Source organism: Haliotis asinina, chromosome 2, assembly GCF_037392515.1.
Source record: "Haliotis asinina isolate JCU_RB_2024 chromosome 2, JCU_Hal_asi_v2, whole genome shotgun sequence".
Lineage (NCBI taxonomy): Eukaryota > Metazoa > Mollusca > Gastropoda > Lepetellida > Haliotidae > Haliotis > Haliotis asinina.
Genome location: NC_090281.1, coordinates 78,760,254 through 78,775,498, shown reverse-complemented (window position 1 = coordinate 78,775,498; position 15,245 = coordinate 78,760,254). Strand labels below are relative to the sequence as shown.

The 15,245-nt window shown below is 41.6% G+C and overlaps 1 protein-coding gene across 4 annotated transcripts in view; it reads right to left on the bottom strand.

The window, feature by feature from the left end:
* LOC137274390 (ankyrin repeat domain-containing protein 50-like) overlaps positions 1-11,814 on the bottom strand; it is a 78,184-nt gene extending 66,370 nt beyond the window's left edge. For 3 of the 4 annotated variants that reach the window (XM_067807548.1, XM_067807551.1, XM_067807550.1), the window contains exon 1: positions 77-377. The gene's annotated coding sequence lies outside the window, so the exon portion shown is untranslated. Of the gene's footprint in view, positions 1-76; positions 378-11,755 lie in introns of those variants that run through there. The other variant, XM_067807549.1, reaches the window with a different exon arrangement.
* Between the last annotated feature and the right edge of the window lie 3,431 nt (positions 11,815-15,245).

Here is a 15,245-nt window from a genome sequence, read left to right as displayed (position 1 = left end):
CGTTTGGCGGAATATTTCACAACCAAAATTCACCCCCACACAGTTCGAACCATACTTAATGCGTCACAATACTTACTTCTGTGAGAAATCCTGTTATAATCCAAGATCAGAATATTTTCCGACGTTCATGCCGACGCTAGGCTGTCATTCAGACGGCCCGGCTTCCGACACACGATCGAACGAACCACCGACTGTGTGGCGATATGTTCTCCATGCATAATTAGGTCTGGTGCGATTTCTCCCACACAGCGAGAAATACATAAAATGTGCACTAAAACTGTACCATGTACCAAACAAAAACACCTCCAAGTCACCCCGATACACAACATAGACACCTCGCTACCACACTGTGGAGCCATCCATTGAAAACGCTACGATGCTATTTTTACACATCACCGTCCACAAAGACTAGAGTACCGCAAAGGGGTGGGCTTGTGACGTCAGCCGTGCTCTGATTGGCTGAGCGGAGGCTCTCCATGTATCTTTGTCAGTGATTGACATATAATTATTGACTGGACATAGTGGTGACAAAGGTTTAATAATCGGCCGAAAATGCAGCGTTTGTGTAATATGTACGTAATTTGGAAGGATTATACGGGGAGGTCAGAAACTATTAACCCCTTAGCAGAGTCAAATCTTCGAATAGGGCCAGGATTACTGTTTTGTATAGGACGTTGCCGACGTCGTCTTTATTGATTTTTTGTACAAAAAAAATCTAAGAATATGAAAAAGGCCTCTTTCCGCGTTCTTCCATAAAAGGTCGTCACAGAAGTGGTGCTGAGTAAGCCTTGGTGACTTTAAAGATATATTTATCGATCCACTGATCAGCAACGTAGTCAGATACTGTCGCAGTCTTTTGAACGTTTCAAGCATAAAATAAAGAATCGTTCCCCAGGTTCGAGCCAAATGGCAGGCTACGTGTATTGTTAACATGGCGTTTTCTCAGTTATGAATGCAAGTAGTTAATTTTAAGAATTACTGCCAAGTATGGCGTCAGAAATATCTTTTGTTACAAGTAAATTGGTTTTCACTTGGTTGTAATGTCGTAATGATTATTTTATTGTTAATGTCATCTACAATTCTGTGACATTTGGATCAGATGACGGTGTCAGTTCTGTCATTCTGCTTTCTGTCAAAGTCCGGCTAAAGCATCGGGACTAAGTTGTTCTGACATCAAGGAATATTATCGGTACTGATTAAATATACCACGTACATGCCCTACATCACATTTTTGATAAAGTAACAATAAATATCATCGCGTGTGTGTTTTTACTTTGTTTTAATAAAATAATGATGATGATGATGATGATGATTTATAAAGCGCTGTATCCGTTCACAAGGTGCATGCTCAAAGCACATAAAAGAATAAACGTAATGAACTAATAGTTTAAAATGAAATTAAGCAACCTTGCAAAAACATGTTTATTTTCAGATAAATAAGATTGTTGATTATATTTTAATATCAATAGTAATGGTGTTATGTAGATGTATCGATATTTTATGTATATAGCCTTATCCAAATTATCCATCATTATTATATATCTGTAGAATGATAGAAATCAACTATTGTAATCAAAGCAACTTTGGTAGCGTTACATAATTCTCCTTTGTATCATATGAACTCGAATAGGCATTGATTTTACAGAAATCAATATAATCCATCGATAACAAGGACATATTTTAGAAGACTTTAGACATGCGTGGCAGAAACACGACACGAGTATGTCTCCTGATCTCACGGAGAACCACTAGCTGCGCAGAACTCATGTTACGGTGTAAACGGAACCGAGAACATATTCCACAGTAGACTTGCTAGTGGACACTCAAGACAATAATTGTTAGTTTAAACCACAATTTCTAGGTACTATGAATTAAAAGGACAAGTTGTCCAATGAAACACTGACATCATTAGACCTTTTCCGCTTATGGACGTGTTTTGTTTCATAAAGAAAGAAATGCTACAAATCCAGAGACTAATTCTTCAGAATGATGAGTCTTGAAGCAAGGCTAATTTCTCTCAGGCGATGTCTGGGAAAATGCTCTTAGGCCAAGTGAGGAATGCACGCACGGTGTATACGAAACGAGACTTAATCCTTTGTTTGTAAGGAACAACTTATGTGACCCTTGGGTGACGTGTTTTGGTATAATACGTGGCCATGTGACATGTTGTTATGTCTGCGGGAGACCCAGACAAAACAATAAACGATACGGTACGGTGTGGACATTGGTGTTTTGGTATAATACGTGACCATGTGACATGTTGTTATGTCTGCGGGAGACCCAGACAAAACAATAAACGATACGGTACGGTGTGGACATTGGTGTTTTGGTATAATACGTGACCATGTGACATGTTGTTATGTCTGCGGGAGACCCAGACAAAACAATAAACGATACGGCACGGTGTGGACATTGGTGTTTTGGTATAATACGTGACCATGTGACATGTTGTTATGTCTGCGGGAGACCCAGACAAAACAATAAACGATACGGTACGGTGTGGACATTGGTGTTTTGGTATAATACGTGACCATGTGACATGTTGTTATGTCTGCGGGAGACCCAGACAAAACAATAAACGATACGGCACGGTGTGGACATTGGTGTTTTGGTATAATACGTGACCATGTGACATGTTGTTATGTCTGCGGGAGACCCAGACAAAACAATAAACGATACGGCACGGTGTGGACATTGGTGTTTTGGTATAATACGTGACCATGTGACATGTTGTTATGTCTGCGGGAGACCCAGACAAAACAATAAACGATACGGCACGGTGTGGACATTGGTGTTTTGGTATAATACGTGACCATGTGACATGTTGTTATGTCTGCGGGAGACCCAGACAAAACAATAAACGATACGGTACGGTGTGGACATTGGTGTTTTGGTATAATACGTGACCATGTGACATGTTGTTATGTCTGCGGGAGACCCAGACAAAACAATAAACGATACGGCACGGTGTGGACATTGGTGTTTTGGTATAATACGTGACCATGTGACATGTTGTTATGTCTGCGGGAGACCCAGACAAAACAATAAACGATACGGTACGGTGTGGACATTGGTGTTTTGGTATAATACGTGACCATGTGACATGTTGTTATGTCTGCGGGAGACCCAGACAAAACAATAAACGATACGGTACGGTGTGGACATTGGTGTTTTGGTATAATACGTGACCATGTGACATGTTGTTATGTCTGCGGGAGACCCAGACAAAACAATAAACGATACGGTACGGTGTGGACATTGGTGTTTTGGTATAATACGTGACCATGTGACATGTTGTTATGTCTGCGGGAGACCCAGACAAAACAATAAACGATACGGCACGGTGTGGACATTGGTGTTTTGGTATAATACGTGACCATGTGACATGTTGTTATGTCTGCGGGAGACCCAGACAAAACAATAAACGATACGGTACGGTGTGGACATTGGTGTTTTGGTATAATACGTGACCATGTGACATGTTGTTATGTCTGCGGGAGACCCAGACAAAACAATAAACGATACGGCACGGTGTGGACATTGGTGTTTTGGTATAATACGTGACCATGTGACATGTTGTTATGTCTGCGGGAGACCCAGACAAAACAATAAACGATACGGTACGGTGTGGACATTGGTGTTTTGGTATAATACGTGGCCATGTGACATGTTGTTATGTCTGCGGGAGACCCAGACAAAACAATAAACGATACGGCACGGTGTGGACATTGGTGTTTTGGTATAATACGTGGCCATGTGACATGTTGTTATGTCTGCGGGAGACCCAGACAAAACAATAAACGATACGGCACGGTGTGGACATTGGTGTTTTGGTATAATACGTGACCATGTGACATGTTGTTATGTCTGCGGGAGACCCAGACAAAACAATAAACGATACGGCACGGTGTGGACATTGGTGTTTTGGTATAATACGTGACCATGTGACATGTTGTTATGTCTGCGGGAGACCCAGACAAAACAATAAACGATACGGCACGGTGTGGACATTGGTGTTTTGGTATAATACGTGGCCATGTGACATGTTGTTATGTCTGCGGGAGACCCAGACAAAACAATAAACGATACGGCACGGTGTGGACATTGGTGTTTTGGTATAATACGTGACCATGTGACATGTTGTTATGTCTGCGGGAGACCCAGACAAAACAATAAACGATACGGCACGGTGTGGACATTGGTGTTTTGGTATAATACGTGGCCATGTGACATGTTGTTATGTCTGCGGGAGACCCAGACAAAACAATAAACGATACGGCACGGTGTGGACATTGGTGTTTTGGTATAATACGTGACCATGTGACATGTTGTTATGTCTGCGGGAGACCCAGACAAAACAATAAACGATACGGCACGGTGTGGACATTGGTGTTTTGGTATAATACGTGACCATGTGACATGTTGTTATGTCTGCGGGAGACCCAGACAAAACAATAAACGATACGGCACGGTGTGGACATTGGTGTTTTGGTATAATACGTGACCATGTGACATGTTGTTATGTCTGCGGGAGACCCAGACAAAACAATAAACGATACGGTACGGTGTGGACATTGGTGTTTTGGTATAATACGTGACCATGTGACATGTTGTTATGTCTGCGGGAGACCCAGACAAAACAATAAACGATACGGTACGGTGTGGACATTGGTGTTTTGGTATAATACGTGACCATGTGACATGTTGTTATGTCTGCGGGAGACCCAGACAAAACAATAAACGATACGGTACGGTGTGGACATTGTTGTGGCGGACCATGACGTTTTTTCTTTGATACGTTGGTGGGTGACCTACACAAATTAGGTGTAGAAACGAATTGTAACGGTCAACGGGTTTGCGTGAAAAGAAGTTGTAACCACGTATAGAGTACATATATAATTAGTTTACGCTACATAATGTCACCACACTGAAAATGAGGTCACGGCTTTGGTCGTTGTTACCTTTGTTAGATTATTTGAGTGGGTGAGTGAGTGAGTGAGTGAGTGAGTGAGTGAGAACACCCATTTCAACACCATTTCAACAATATCACGACACCAGAAAACGACCTCACACTTTTTACCCATATGGAAATTGAACTCGGGTCTTAGGCAGGACGAGCGAACGCTTTAACCACTAGGCTACCCCGCGGTCCCCCCTCACTATTTTTACATTAAAATGTCAGCATCTGCCTTCAGATGAATGCGAAGTACAATAATGTTAATACGGGGAAGGAACGTATAGTCATTGTTTTCAATTTTCACTCGTAAGCACAGTCATTACTGACATATCTACATATAATTTTCAGTAACTTCACTCATGCATGAAATATGCACGACTAATTTAGAAATGACAATAAAGACGCTCTATATTTGCATTTAATTTATATTTAAATAAACAAAAACGAAATGTCAGTAAAAAACGGAGATGGGGTGTTTTCATAATGTATTTTTAATTATAAGCAGTCATTAGGGGTTTGAGCACGTCATTTTCAGTAACATCACTCATGCATGAAGATTCCGTCCCTTGATTAAATTAAAGAAATCTAATAACTATAATAAAATAAGAATCATTAGGTTTTGCATTTTATTTTTAAAAAATGAATATGACCACTGTGAAAGAGTTCGTACTTAAAACATATTAATTAAAGAATAAATGCCACAACAGTTCAACGCATGACTGACACAGGGATGTTGAAAGAGTAAACTACTTTGATAATGAACACGCTTGTAACGATGTGATGATTTTTTCGTTAAGAGACCGTTCATAATTTAAGGCTATCGAGTGGGGTGATGATTATTTTAAGGGGACCACCCGGTTGGGTGAGGGTGTGTGGGGTGTTATCAGTTTTGTACACGTGTACTAGGAAGGGTATGACATTTAGGCAGAAATTTGACAAGATATGCTCATGCTTATACTAACGGGAAGGGGGATGAGGGAGTAATTGATTTTGAACATGACAAAATGGGGTGGGGCTTGGGGTTGTCACTATCTTACTATTTGTATAAAAAGAGTACGTGTGTGTGTGTGTGTGTGTGTGTGTGTGTGTCTGTGTGTGTGTCTGTGCGTGTGTGTCTGTGTGTGTTGAGAGGTGGGGCCGTTCGCATTCTAAATGCTTCTCCTCGAAAATCATTATTAATTATTGACGATCCCTGTTTGTTTTTTTGTTTGTTTTTTTTTGATATTTCTGAGTGAGGCGTTGAACAACCAGCCAATCAAAGGGATAATTTAGACGAAATATAGTCACAATGTGACTGTCTGTGTTTAAAGGTGTTGTTTTTATCACGATTGTTGCATCCGGTCCCCACGTAATGTTGCATCATGTACACTTTTATAATTCAACAGCTTGACAGAGACAGTGATAAGAATTTATTTGTTATTCTATTAGGGATGGAGCATGTTCAGAGAAAACTTCACCCTTCTTTGTTCATGACCGTTGACAGCCTCATGTCAAAGTGACATAAGAGTAATCCATTGCACAATGTCACATAGCAATGTCAGCGAAATACACATGATAATTTATACCCCACGTGCAAGAAGAAATCTCACTTAGAATTTAACCTTATCTGCGTGTAGTTTACGGCATTTATTCCATATCGTGAAATTCCTGAAATTACACATACTCCAGCGTCATGTAATTCGAGGACGTGCCATGTTTAAGTTTTTGCTCGCACGCACAATATTGTTTCTTTCGGCCTATGTTTCATCTTGACAGCTGAACCTTTTCAAACCGATACATACACATGATTGATATTTCAGGTTGAACACGCCGAAAATGAAGTGATTTGAAAACATTCAAACAATGAATATGTATTACAAATCAGCGCTACTTCAAAGTGAAATAAATAATATCATGCATTATATCTTATTTCATTGTGTAAATTTGTATGCATTAAGAAGGTTGTTTCTTCCGACGTCCGCGCAGTCGAATATCTATGATACGTGCGCAGTGTGTTATTCTTTTCAGGTATGACCTCAAGTGTAATGACGTGAGGTAATCCTCTAATCCGTAATGATTTACAGCTATTACACACCCATAACACCTGTAGATTACTCTCCTGATTAGGATTACATATTGTTGGTTAAAAGCAAATGTATTATGTAAACAAACAATCAGCTTAGCTTTGAAAGTTTATGAGGCTATTGTATGAAAAGAAACAGATCAAACCGTTTGAGTGAGTGAGTGAGTTAGATTCCATGTTAGAATAAAAGCCACAGTAAGCTCTGCTTGTAAAAGAGGTGACTTATAGATATATCAGATAGCTATAGGTTGACTGACCTGGTTCAGAATGTGTTAAAATATCGTTGCTCAAGATACTAATCACATGGCCATCTGATCCACACTGGATTTTTATAGCAGGTCTTCACATATGTGGAAAATTGTGCTTGAGTGTCCTTTAGACAAGGCATTTGATTTGGTTGGTTGGTTGTTATAAAACGTATTCTGTCTATAAAGTGATCAATAACATGAGCACCGATCTACGAAACTGGGATATGACACTTGTCAACCAAGCCAGTGACACTGACCACCCGATCTCTGTTATTGATGTGGCTGATTAAAGGCAAGCATGGGTTGCTCAACACCAATTCTAACTCGGATCTCATGGATCTTGAATTGCAAGGTGTCATCCTATCGGGTACCCATTCATTGCTGGGATAGTTGTGACATAGTATTTTCACGCACACTGATAATCTTTTTATAATGAATTCACGTATACAGGCACAGAACGTGCTCATATTCGTTGTTTAACGTCGCCAACAGCGTTATTCCAGCACCGTGTCCTATGAATAGCTGAACCTGGGCTATACATCAACCGTGGGGGATATTGTGAGCACCTACGTATATAGTTAAGCTAGGGTGGCACAATTACAAGTCACCATACCTTAGTATTTAGTCTCTAAATACATATTATTTTGACAGTTACAACCCAACCCTTTTGAACTGAAAAGGAGCCCCAGGGAGACGAGAGATTCAAAACCTGAACCTGAGGAAATCTAGACTTGCTTCATTTGGGGCTATAGCATTGCAGGAAGGGCGAGGCAGTTGAGGAAATAATGTGGTTCAGGGACTGTGAGACAGACTGAACGTACCTGACCACCATCCAGTGTGTCCTCAATGGGTTTTACATGTTACTGACATGTATAATCCTGTTTGTACTATGTGATTTGTACTTCTAGCGTCGAGCTGAGTTAGCACCATCTTGAGAACTATCAATTGCTCAACAATACAGTAAGCAAACAAGGGCCTGACGTCGCCGAACCTCCGGCTTTGTCAACATCAGCGTACCCAATGTGTTGAGTACTTGTGGAATTCATTTCATGGCTCAGCGCCACTCGCTACAGTTGACTTGAAACTCCATTCGCTCCCCCTGCAGACACTCGTCATAAGGAAAATGGAGATACGAGGGAAGCGAGGGCCTTAACCAGATGAATGCGGCATGTTTACAGACTAAGTCTCTGTCTCTGGATATACATTATTTTATAGTAACAAACAATCTTATTTAAACTGGAAAGGATCCACAGTGAAATAGGAGATCCCTAGCCTGGGGAACTAGACTTGCTTCACTGAAGGCTTTAGTTTAGCAGGGAGGGCTGACAGTGGGGGCAAATAATGCGGTTCATAGACTGCGATACAGGCTAGTACGTGTGCTGCACATTTAGAATCGTGCCGCATTATGTCAACACTTCAATATCTTATTCATGTTCAACAAGGGCTTTGAAATGAACCGCCCTTCCTTATTTAAGGGTCTGTTATGACAATGTGAATGTTGATCCAAATTCCATAGAGCAGTCTAGACGTAAGCATTGATAAAACTGAAAGAAAACGTGTGTCTATTTTGTTTAGAGCATTAACGAAAGAAAACGTAAAATGAGATCAGACTTTTTTCCACGTCTGAAATAAATGGGGGTTGCACTGGGAAGGCATTGGTCCCGGTTGAACAGACGTCGATAGATTGAGAGTAAATGCTTTGAAAGACCGTCAATATACATCACATTATCAACGGCGACAGTAAAGATTTGCGATTACGGAGGCTAAACAAAATATTGACATAGACGAGTAAGTTCGCTCACTATGGATTCCGAGAAGGGACATTGTCGCGTTGTCGTATTTTCTCGTTGTCGCCCTCTCAAAAACAAGCAAAATGAGAAAAAAAATTAACAAACGGCGACAATGCGACATATTTTAACCATCAAAACGGTCGCTTTGTTGCGTGTCGTAGTTTGGGGGAAAAGAAAAATATTATTCAAAACGCTACATGCGATATCGCGACAATGAGACAAATGGGCGAAATGTCGCTTTGTCGCCTTGTTGCGCTTGATTAATTTTGTCTCATATTTGAGAGGACGACAACGCGACTACGCGACTACGCGACTACGCGACTACGCGACAACGTGCCAATGAGTGAGTGAGTTTAGTTTTACGCCACGATCAGCACTATTACAACTATATGGCGGCGGTCTGTAAATAATCGAGTCTGGACCAGGCAATCTTGTGATCAACAACATGAGCATCGATCTGCGCAACTGAGAACCTATGACGTGCCAACCAAGTCAGCGAGCCTGACCAACCGATCCCGTTAGTCGCCTCTTACGACAAGCATAGTCGCCTTTTCTGACAAACATGGGTTACTGAAGGCCTATTCTACCCCGGGACCTTCACGGGTCCAACGCGACAATGACCCTTCTTGGATTCCATTGTTCACAGAATAGGAAGGAAGCATAAGATGAGACTACAGGTTATATTATCTTTTTTATGAATGAAATTTCATTTAAACGTACGCGAATATTTGATGCTCTATATACAAGGTATATGTAATACTATATATTATCCCCAGCTAAAGCGGGGGTATTTGTTTCTTATTGCTTATTTAATTTCAGGTTAAACACTTTAAGTAACTTAAATTTTAGGCATTTACGGTAATGGTTATCCGTAACTAGTGTAGGTGTTCGCATGACTTTAATCTCGGATTGTAACCACGTAACCAAAAGGTGATGTTTAGCACCAGCAAATGAATCATATTTTAAATACAAAAAAAAAAAAATGCAAATTTTGTCACTACAGTATGCAAAATGTCACCCAGTGGGAGCGTCTTGTTTTCAGCTTATTGTAGAACACATGTAAGCAGATAACGTCTTTGATGAGCATTAGGAAACTGGAAGGATAACAATCAGTGGAAGAACTGTAATAAAGATGCTGCAATCTTCGTTAACTAATACCGTGACAATTCAAGTGAGAAGGTACAGTTGTATTCAGTTTTAACAATATTCCAGCGATACCACGACGAGTGGCACCGAACGGAGCTTAACACATTGTACAGAAGCAGGGAATCGAACCCCCGCTAGAGAATGCTATAACCACTGAGCTACTCTACTTCGAGTATTAAATTGTATTGCACCTTCACTAGTGTGAGTGACTGAGTTTAGTCTGCCGCCGCTTTTAATGATATTCCAGCAATATCAAGGCGGGGAATACCAGATATGGGCTTCACACACTGCACTCATGTGGGGAATCGAAACCTGGCCTTCGTCGTGACGAACAAACGCTTTAACCACTAGGCTAGCCCATCGCCCCTGCTTCATTAGGGTAGGGTAGGGTAGGGTAGGGTAGGGTAGGGTAGGGTAGGGTAGGGATGGGTGGTGGCCTTGATTTGGTGTCATCGTGGTCCCGTATATCAGTTGTCATCAAGTATCGAGTTGACAGTTTACCCTTAGTTATTACAGGCCTATATCACCCTTTCTACGTCTGTTTGTCCTCAGGAACAGAGCTAGTTCCTCAAACATAAACTTTAAAAGGCAACGCAATAGACCTCTGGGGTTCACTGCATCTGATCACGTTTAGACTCAGAGCCAGTACGAGTTTAAATGACTTGGACGTGTTTTCGTCAGTCGTACCTCAACGGGGACCTCAGGCTGCGTTCATGTACTTTGTGCCAGTGAAAGGAAACTGCATCACGAGCGAACACACTACACACTGTGCTAACGCCCCAGGCGGTTGTCTAACGCCATAGTGGTTTGATGAAAAACGTCCACCACACGCTAGGCAAGGGTCTATTTCTACACGGCGAGTGCATCTCCTGTCATGATCTTATGATCTTACTACATGTACTAAATTGCTACCAGTGGCACAAACCGAAATATCATACAAATAGCGCAGGGTTCAACATCACTATAACATGCACTTTAACACGCACACACACACACACACACACACACACACACACACACACACACACACACACACACACACACACACACACACACACACACACACACACACACACACACACACACACACACACACACACACCCTTCCCCTACCACCAAACAAAACAAAACCAAAAACCAAAAAAAAAACAAACAAACACACACACAAAACAAAAACAAAAACGAAACCACACACACACACAAACACTCAAGCATACATACACAACACGAACACACACATAACACAAACCAAACACAACATAAACACACATACGAAAACACATAAAACACATTGTCATTCAGTGGGCATTGTCGATAGGGGAATAAGAATAGACACAAACACAAATTTCTGACTTTTGTCATGACATAAAATATCCCTATCACTATTCCTTCATATTGCATATAGTTATAACATATTTTATCTTTCCTCACCAAGAGGTATTACTAATGAGTTATGGCTGACATAGCATCACGAGCTGTTAGTGTCACAGTTGGTCTAGGGTATAGTACATTAATGTTTCAAATTGGAGTCGTATTCCGACTGGCTACTTACATTGATTCCCTGCCACGGATGGTAATTCCTTAATCCGATTTTGGAACCTCCACTACAGAACGAAATGTGAATTCATCCTATGATTGTCACATTACACGTGCGTCGACGCCATAAGTCAGTATCTTTGGGAAAGTATAATAACGGCTGAAGGTATCTTGGTGCTACGATAAGCCTTGAATGAAATGGACAAGTATGAATGGCATATTTTGTGGGTGTGGGGGCGAATGTATCTGGGTCAAGCGTTAACCAACCTGAGTTGAGTGAGTGTGATTATTAACAGATCTACGTGTGTTTGTGATATGTCTTAGTCAATGGCATTTCAAGCATTTGAAGTATACAGGATGAAAGGGCACCGTTTGTCCCCGGGAGGGTGTTTATTTCATCCCCGGCCCGCCCGCAGGCAATCTGACGAACTTTTCATTGATAAATACATTACCAAATTGTCTTGATTAAGGCTTGATAATGGAATCCATTCTGTGGGTGAAGTCTATCGGCGAAATCTACACTTGACTTCCTGGCCGGAGGCTCATAAATGACATTCCAAAGAATATTATTTTTTTTTGGTAAGAAATGGATTTTTTATTGACAATTTGAAACGTCTCCCACTTGAGCGAGGGATTGGCTCTCCCGACACGCTTGAACAGTAACTGCGAAATACTGAGTGCATATATGGCGTAATGTATTGATGAAATCGTGTAGATTTTGGCAACCCGGGTAGTGTAACCTCCTACAGTGCACGCAGGCAGATATAACATACACTTGCACAGATAAAACTTGAACTATAGAATTGGATTTCACTGACCCTATGTGCAGATAAATCAAGCGGCTGAATAGGAATTCCACACACTGTAATCAGATCGTATGAAGCATGTCGGGGTGTCTCCTCTCATGCCGTGTTTCTTGTCATTTCCTGGTGTTGTCATGCGTTGTTTCTATTGTTGCACACCATGTCATGTCATGATTCTGCACTTGTCATGTCATGTTACTCCTCATGTTATGTCTTGTTTCTCCTCGTCATGTCCCTAATGCTGCTCATCACTCGATTGTTTGGTCCAGGCTCGACCACTCCCAGACCGTGACTGGAATATTGCGGTGCGGTGTAAAACCAAATCTACTTTCTCGTGTCAGCTCATGTGTCTCCTCATGTTATATCATTTTCTCTCCATATCGTATCTTGTATCTCCTCTTGTGTCATTTTCTTCTCATGCCATGGTTCCCCTGACAAGTCACGTTTCTCCACGCCATGTGATGATTTTCCCATTGTCATGCTATGTATCTCTTCATGTCACGTGATGATTCATATGTTTCTCCCATAGTCATGTCATGTATCTCCTCGTGTGATGTGATGATTCACATGTTGTCATGTGATGTTTCTCCCATTGTCATGTCATGTATCTCTTCATGTCATGTGATGTTTCTCCCATTGTCATGTCATGTGATGATTCACATGTTGTCATGTGATGTTTCCCCTCTTGTCATGTGATGTTTCCCCTCTTGTCATGTGATGTTTCCCCTCTTGTCATGTGAGAACGCTCCCCAAGACTGTTTGTTCTATTCTTTTACACGTGTTGTACATCCGTGTAATAATTCCGTAGTTTCTTTGTATGTTTCATTCCTTGTGGTATTTATTTTGATGCATCTCGCACCGTATGAATCATTCACTGCTTAATACCATCGCAGAGTGCACACGTAGCACGCTCCTAATTTTAACAGGGGATCAAAGAATATTTACCATATGTAACACGGTTTGGTACCTTCAGTTGTGAGACTGTTCCTTGAAACTACCCCTTATACCGCTGCCATCGTCCCCTTGTCACAGGGACCCGGGGAGATCCGGGTTAGAATTTGTCTTCAGTAACCCATTGCTTATCGTGAGAGGCGACTAACGCGATCAGGTGGTCAGTCTGGCTGACCTAATTGCGTAGACTGATGATCATGCCGTTGATCACTGGATCATCTGGTTCAGACTGGGTTTACGGACCGCCGCCATACAGTTGGAATGTTGCAGCGTTAATCAACAAAACAACGCTTGTTACATGCGCCCTTAAATGTATAATAGTCCAACCACCGCAGATTCTTGTTCACGATGTCAACCATATTTCCAATCAGTCTCATACATGCTTAAACATATTCCATACAGTGATACATTAACCAGCACACCCCTAAATGTGCCCCCAACCCACTCCCCCAGATACACGAGAGGCCTACATACCTAATAACTAACCCCCTTGTGTCACCGTGATGTAGTGTTACGTTTCAGTGTAATATTAACCTTTAGTATTAATGACACTAGTCAGACGGACATTCCAGTGTCGCCCCTTCCGTACATCACACCCGAATTAATGGAATCAGCCAAGCGTGACTGGTTCTGTCTGTCAGTTCCGCGTGCTTGTAGATATATGTATAATACATTGTACCCACCAGACAATAAAGAAGCGTATGTACATGTACTAGTAAGCAATACAGATCATATAACACGTCTCCAGATGGCCCCGGGTGTAAACAGGTCACGATCGGGTCACTGGTAGTGTTAATCAAATGGGTTGATTGCTTTGGCATCTACATTTATGTCCGAGAGTATCGGAAAATGGGAAAACAATTTTATTGGTTTGGCCCTGCTTCATTCTCTATAGCTGCCAGAGGATTTTTTATTGCCTTGATCGTATATCTTTTGTTTACGAGCAATGGGAGAATAATATGTTGGTGGTGTGAGAAACCGTACTATTTGATTTCATGCATTGAGAGGTAATGTTTTTAGCATGTAACATACACGCACTAACGAGCATCAGGAAGGTACAATGGTATATGACATCACTGACTGATTTATAGATGCTGTCGTCGACATTCGTAGCCCACTATAGTGTCTGGCTCACGTCGCCGTGACTCAGTCAAGTAATGTCGCGAAGTGCGGTGTAAAACTCTTCATCAGAAGAGGGAAGTGAGTTAGTGGGTGAGTATGGTTTTACGCCGTCTTTGGCAATATTCCAGCGAAAACATTGACTGCCTATTGTCTAGAACTAGTCGACCTAAACGCCATAACCCTCCAGACCGACCAGTTTGTTTTTACACGCATGCAAAGGTCGGACTTACGCGACCTAACCAACAATACCACGGAAGGAGACTCCAGAAATGGGCTTCACACATTATACCCATCTGGGGAATCGAACCCGGGTCTTCGGCGTGACGGACAAATGATTTAACCGCAGGGGCAGAACAGGAAAGGCATCCCATGTTTTCATGCTCGACAGAACACAACATATGGACTTCCTTGTTGTTTTCTCTTGTATTGATGATTACGGGTTTATGATATCTTGACATGACAAACAATCAACTCTTCGTGCGAACCAACCATTACGAAGGACGTTCTGTTTTTTTTATTTTGTATCCGGGAAACAGTGGCAGGTGCAGTTTTACATTTTTACTTGTTGAATATCTGGGGCGGTGGGTTAGCCTAATAAACTGAGCTTTGGCTCAGCACGCCGAAGGGCCG